Raw genomic sequence first — 6,584 nt, 5'->3', positions numbered from 1 at the left:
GACTGTTGTTTTTACTGCTTTTGTATGGAATGAAATCACAGAAGTAAAACCTCTGACTGACCGCACTGCCAGATGAGCCGACTGCGAGGCAGTTCCTGTATGTGCAGGGCCCCCGGCGCCTCTGTCCTTACCACACGGCCCTGGGGAGGACAGCACGTGGTGGTGACAGTTGTGGCCCAGGCTTGCGTGTGTGTGTCCCCAGCTTAGGAGGACCTACCTCCACTGTGGGTTTAGAGCAGAGCAGTCACATGCTGGGTGCACCCAGTAGTCCCCTGCTTGTGGGGACCTAGGATTGACGCTCACTCAGCAACAGGGTGGCAGCCCTTCCTTGTCTCCCGAGACGGCTGCACAGTCGCCCTGGAGCAGAGCGGGTGTTGGGCTAGGTCCCGAGGGGCACCCCTGTCCACGCATCTTCCAGTCACGTGGACCTGGCCCCAGCCCACAGCCACACGCCCCAAGGATGCTCCCTCGGAAGTGATGCTGCACAACAAGAGGGGTTGGGCTTTGGCCACTTCAAGGTGTTTCTGGGGCAGGAGCTGTCTTTGTTCATTTAATGTGTTGAGCCCACACCGTCAGGCACTGATCACTGGACACGAACGCGGGATGTGCAGGAAACTGCTCCGAAGTCTGCACTCAGGCCTTGGTGGGGACAGAAGATAGTACATGTGTCAGGCTAAAGGGGGAGGGCGTGGGGAGGGTGGGGGTGACTGGGTGGTGGGACGTCATTTTTTACAGGGTGGTTGGGAGATGCCTGATGGTTGCGTTTCAGCAGCAACAGCCACTGGGGATGAGACCTCACCCCAGAGGGCAGCAGGTGCAAGGCCCTGAGGGGACGGGTGCAGGCTGCCTGCAGTCAGGTGTGGGTGGCTGGGCAGTGGGTGCCTGGGGGTGGGGCTCAGGGAGAGGCTGCTGGGTAATGAGTGACAGGGCGGGACCACCCCAGTGGGACTAGTCAGCTCTGAAGGTGCCTCTGGCTGCCAGCCACTCACACCCAAGGGGAGAGGAGAGCAGCTGAGGGCCCCCGGGCGGAAGCACCCTGGATGGTCTCAGTTGTCAGCCTTTCCAGGTGGCGGGTGAGGCTGGTGCTTAAAAATGGTCTCTAAGCTCAGCTGAGATCAGGTGTCAGCTGGGAAGATGGCTGTGGCCTGACCGACATTTGTTAAGGCCGCTTCAGTGCACTTCTGTCAAACAATACGACTTCTTGTTTCACAGCAGGAGCCCAAGATGGAGGGCTTGTTTTGAGGAGACCTGTGCATGTGCTTGGGGTCAAATGGACCCCAGTAAGATTCACAGGAGACTTGGGAGCTTTTGAAAGAACTCAACCGGCAAGAACGCTGCCAGGTTGGACTATGGACAGGCAGTGTGAAGTGGAAGGCATTTGACCCCCCAGATGCCACAGACAGCATGCAGGCTGAGAGCTGTGCAGCTGCAGATGGGCCCCCTTTCATGGGAAAGGAGGGCTCCAGCGGGCAGGTGCAGGGCACGGGGGCCCCTGACCTCATCCAGGGACTGGGTGACTGGTTACACCTGTGCCCTCCGCTCCCTGCCCACCTGCTTCCAGCCGGAGTGTCAGTTCCCCTGGTATGTCTGGGGGGTCCCCGGGGACAGGGGAGCTGGAGACAGGGCAGACACCTTGTCTGTAGCTCAGAGGCCTCCAGGCTGAGGAGCCCCGTCCTAGGAGGTTAATTGTGAGGTTCTGGACTTGGGGCTGAGGCCTGGGAGGACTGGTCTGCGGCGGAGGGTGGACGTGGGGCCTTAAATTGGTTCAGAGAGATGGGGCTGGCGGGAGCAGGTGAGAGGTCAGAGTCTGGGGGCTGCAGCATGGACTTGGGCTTCCTTCTGAGCGAGGTGGGCAGCTGGGCGGTCCTGAGCAGGGACACGATACCCGACTCGGGTTCTAGAAGAATCTGCCCTGGCTACTAGCCTTTGCGTCACGTTAAATTCTTGGAATGCTCTTGAGCCCCCAGGAAATCAATCTTCAGGCCTTTTAATGCTGTTAACATAATCTAGTATTTTCTGTATGAGCTACACATACCCAAGAGGCTGGGATTGAGTTGCCTTTATTCCTGACTCTTGTACATTGAACGGAGAGTGTCGGAAGGGAATTAAGTTTGTCCAGCATGATTAATTCTTCCCAGTCCCAGGCCGATCGCTATCTCACGCCCGTCGGTGATTCATTTTCCTATCTTCCCGTGTATAGATGGACGTGGTCAGCTTATCAGGGTTGTCATCCTACGTCCCCCCGCCGCCTTTTCTCATGTATTGTGAAGCCATCTGGTTTCCGCTGGCCCATCAGGATCCTGTCCTCTGCCTGCTCTGTTTCAGCTGTAAAAGTGCTCATTCCTGTCCCTTTGATCGGACGATGTTGACCAGCCTCCCGGTGAGTCAGCGGCCTCGGCCTGGACCCAAGCGGACAGCTCTTCTGATGAATGCAGTTTACAGGGTCTTTCCTTCCCCCACGCAGGCAGATCTGAAAGGCCTGATGGGTAGTCACGTTACTGTGCTTGGCCGAGTGCGAGTGCCTTCCCCTGACGAGTGGGGGTGGGGGAGTGGGCCTTTGGATCGTTAGGTGTGTATTAATTTTATGTTTAAGAACCTGGAGTGGCATTTGTTTTGGACTTTTGTTAATCCTCCCCATAGGGTATTTTTTTTAAAAAAATATGTCTTTATTGATTTCAGAGAGAGGAAAGGAGAGGGAGAGAGAAACACCAATGATGAGTCATTGATCGGCTGCCTCCTTCACGCTCCCCACTGAGGATCGAGCCTGAAGCCCGGGCATGTGCCCTGACTGGGAATTGAACTCTAATCTCCTGAGCCACGCCTGGCCGGGCCCAGAGGGTATTTTTTGCATCGATTTTTAGAGTTAAAAGGGAGGGAGGAGAGAGACATTGATGTGAGGGAGACACATCAATTGGTTGCTTCCTCAGTGTGCCCTGACCAGGGCTGGGGGTCGAACCTGCAACCCAGCTACGTGCCCTGGACCAGAATCGAACCCACGACTCTTTGGTGTGTGGGCCGGTGCTCTAACCACTTAGCACCCCAGCCAGGGCATTCTGCACATTGCTAATAGGCTGGGCAGGGATGGTCTTCAGACAGGATTAATCAGTTGGGATGTGGGGAGTCCACTATGGAGCAGTCCTAAAGGCTCTGTGGAGACTTGGTCGAGTTGGGTGGGCCCCGGAACCTGGTCCAGTGCCTGCTACACCCCATGTGAATGCCCAGCCATGTGAGGTCCTGTGGCATGTCCCCCGAGGGCCCTGTGATTTTTGAGAGGGTTTCCAGGTGTGGCAGCCATCGGTGCACTTGCTGTGCTCCAGAATTTCCGTTTCCCAAGGAACCTTCATTCCCTCCTTGGGCAGAAGCCACACAGACAGGCTGAGCAAGGCTGTCTTAGTTACCTGTCACTGCATAACACATTTCTCCAAACCTAGTGGCTCGTGAGAGATTTATTATCCCAGCTCCTGTGGCCGAATGGGGTCCTCTCATTCAGGCTGTCATAGACTGTGGTCAAGGTGTCAGCCAGGGCCGGGGTCTCATCTGAAGGCTCGACTAGGGACAGAGCCAGGTCCAGGCTCACTCAGCTGGTTGCTGGCAGGACTTGGCTCCTCACATCCTCGGCGCCCTCTGTTCCTCGCCAGCTGGGCTTCTCCACGTGGCAGCTGGCTTCGTCAGAGCCAGCAAGACGGATGCCAGTCTCATACAGCTGATTTCGGAAATGACAGCCTGTCACTTCTTCGTGAGAAACAAGTCACTGGGCAGCCCATCCTCAAGGAGAGAGGATGACATAGAGTGGACTCCTAGGAGGGGCCCTGTGGGAGCCACTCTGAAAGTCGGCCTACTGTAGGGACCCTTTATGTTCAGTGATTGGACACCCACAGACAGCCCTGAAACCCAGCCTAAATCTCATCCAACCTCGTCCAACAGTTAAAACGGGGCACAGACATACGTGTAAGGTGTAAGTGTATCACACTTGTGGAAAACCCAGGGTATTTAAGGGCTAGTGGAGTTCTTAGACTTGGCCTCAAAGCACGACCCATAAAGGGGAAGAACTCTGAACCTGGAACTTGTCAAACGAGAAACTTTTGCTTCGGGAAAGACCCTGTTAGGACAAGACAAACGGCAGATGAAGTCTTTGCGAACCACATGTGGAACCAAGGATTTTATCTGAAATAAAGAACTCAAAACTCTACAGTAAGAAACATCCAATCCTGTGAAAAAACTTTGTGAGTGTATTTGAACCAAACTGTTGACAATTTCCGGGAAGCAGAATCCTAATGGACTGAGAGTGCTCTGGAGGAGGGCAGTTTTGCACCTTGCTTTATGCATTACAATCGAAAGAGGAGTGTAAGTGGGTTACAGGAAATCCACTGGTGAGAGATGAGGGAGGCGGGAGAAAGCATGTCGGGGAGACCTCTGGGGTTGGATGGAAAGTAAAACGACCGACACATACATCTTTGACTTAGGGTTGGGTACAGGACAGTTAACAGTCAACAATTAACAACAATGGCAGAGGTATGGTCCCGCCCTGGTGGGTGGGTTGTGCCCTGAGGGGTCTGGGGAAAGGGGCATTACCCTGACATTCCAAAGGACTGTTATCCTAGATGCAAAAGATGCTTGGTTAAGGTAAGACAAATACTATTAGAAAATGAGCCCAGGGGCGTGAAAAAGACACGTGGGGCGCTGGGCGAGGACAGCCGTGTACTGTCCTGCTGTCCATGAGGAAGGTGGTTGTGGAGGAAAAGCGGCCACGTGCTAACCTGATGAGCTCAGGGGAGGGCCGCGTGGCGACCTCCCAAACTCAGAGACCAAAGTAACCACAGAGGATGGTCCTGGCTTCCAAGGATGTGGCCGAAAAGCCGCTGCTTTTAACAGTTCAGTTGAAGGTGTGGTGCGTCTTCAGTGTGTCTTATCAGGGTCCCACAGAGCGCGGGCCTGCTTGGAAGCCGGGGCCACAAAGTGTTAATCTTGTCGTGGCAGCAGGCATCACAGTGACACTCAGTCACACAAGATGAAGTTACTTATTTCAAATCTAATACACACATCAAACATATTCCTCACTCTAATACACACACAAATCTATTTCTATAACACTCTGGCACCTTCTCTTTGGGTTGTAATGCATAAAATAAAGCGCAAAGCTGCTGTTCTCGGGAGCACCCTCTCAATCTGACGGGACTCTGCTTCCTGGCAGCTGTGGACGGCTCAGAAACACCGATCTTCCCGGGTCTGCAGGGTCTCCCCGTGTCCTGGCAGCTGTGGACGGGCCCAGGTACACTCACAGATCCTTCCCAGGTCTGCAGGGTCTCCCCTGTCCTGGCAGCTGTGGACGCTCAGACCGACTCATGGATCCTTCCCGGGCTCGCAGGGCCTCGCCGTGCCCCGCGGGTGCCCCTGCAGCGGCGCTGCGGCCTTGCCCACGAAGGCCTCGGGAACCTCCGGTGGCTCCCAGGCGGCCGGCGCTCCCCCGACGCCCTGCGCCCGCCCCGTCCTGTCCCGCGAGCAGCGTGGCCCCGCCGTGCCCCGGCCCTGCCCCTGCCCCCCGCCCCCGGGGCCGACTTCCCCTGGCGATTCTCGGCAGAAACCCGTTTGGTACAAGCCGTGGGTTCGGGCTCTTCCCTCCGGCCCGGGGCGGGACGCTGACCCTGCGCCGAGCGCCGCGCCTCCAGCTGCGAGGCCCGGGCGGCGCCGGGGCCCCCCCGCGGGCGTCAGAAGCGCCGCCGGCCCGGCCCGGCTGGGAGCGTCCGCACCGGCCGCCTCGAGGCCCCGACGGGAGTGAGCTCCGGACTGTGGTCCGGGCTCCTGGTCACCGTGGGGACTGACCGCCTCGTTCCCGCACAGGCGCCTGCCCCTGCGCCCCGCCCACCGCCTGCGCCCGCGCGCCCCCCACGTGCTCGTCCTCCCACGCAGCACGGGCGGCGGGGGCGGGGCGGCCGCTTTCGGGGACCCCGCCCCCCGCGCGCCCGAATGAGCCGCTGACCCTGCGCCCGCTCCCGCCTCAGGGCGCCCGCGGGGCGGCGCCAGGCCCGCCGTCCGGGCCCCGCCTCCGCCGGGCGCCGCGTCCTCCGCCGCGCGGCTCTCGCTTCGCGTCTCGAGTGGACGACGGTCCACGGCAGGCTCGGCAAGGCCCTTGCGCAGGCGCACGCTGCTGTCGCCCGCGGGATGGGGACCCCCGGAAGCGGGGACCGCGGGGACGCAAGGGGGTCCCCTGGCGGCGGGCGGCGGCCAATCGTTGGGGCCCCCTGGAGCCACAGGCCCCGCGCCCGCCGCCCCCGCGCACGCCCGCGCCGCGCCTGCCCCGCCCTCCCCGGCGCAGCCTCTCCCCTGCGCCTCAGGCCCCGCCCACCAGACGCAGCCCCGCCCCTCCGCCGGCGCTGGCCCGCCCCCGCCTCCTCAGGCCCCGCCACCAACACGCAGCCCCGCCCCTCCGTCGGCGCTGGCCCGCCCCTGGCGCCTCCGGCCCCGCCCACCCAGGCGCAGCCCAGTCCCCGTGCGTGCGGCGCCGCGGAGGGGCGGGCGGTGGCGGCCCGACGGCCAATGAACGCGGCCTGAGGGGGCGGGGCCGCGTGGTGCGCTCCCCCGCGGCT

The sequence above is a fragment of the Miniopterus schreibersii genome, assembly GCF_964146895.1.
Source record: "Miniopterus schreibersii genome assembly, chromosome: 1".
In the NCBI taxonomy this organism is placed as follows: Eukaryota; Metazoa; Chordata; class Mammalia; order Chiroptera; family Miniopteridae; genus Miniopterus; species Miniopterus schreibersii.
Note: the sequence above shows the minus strand (reverse complement) of the source record.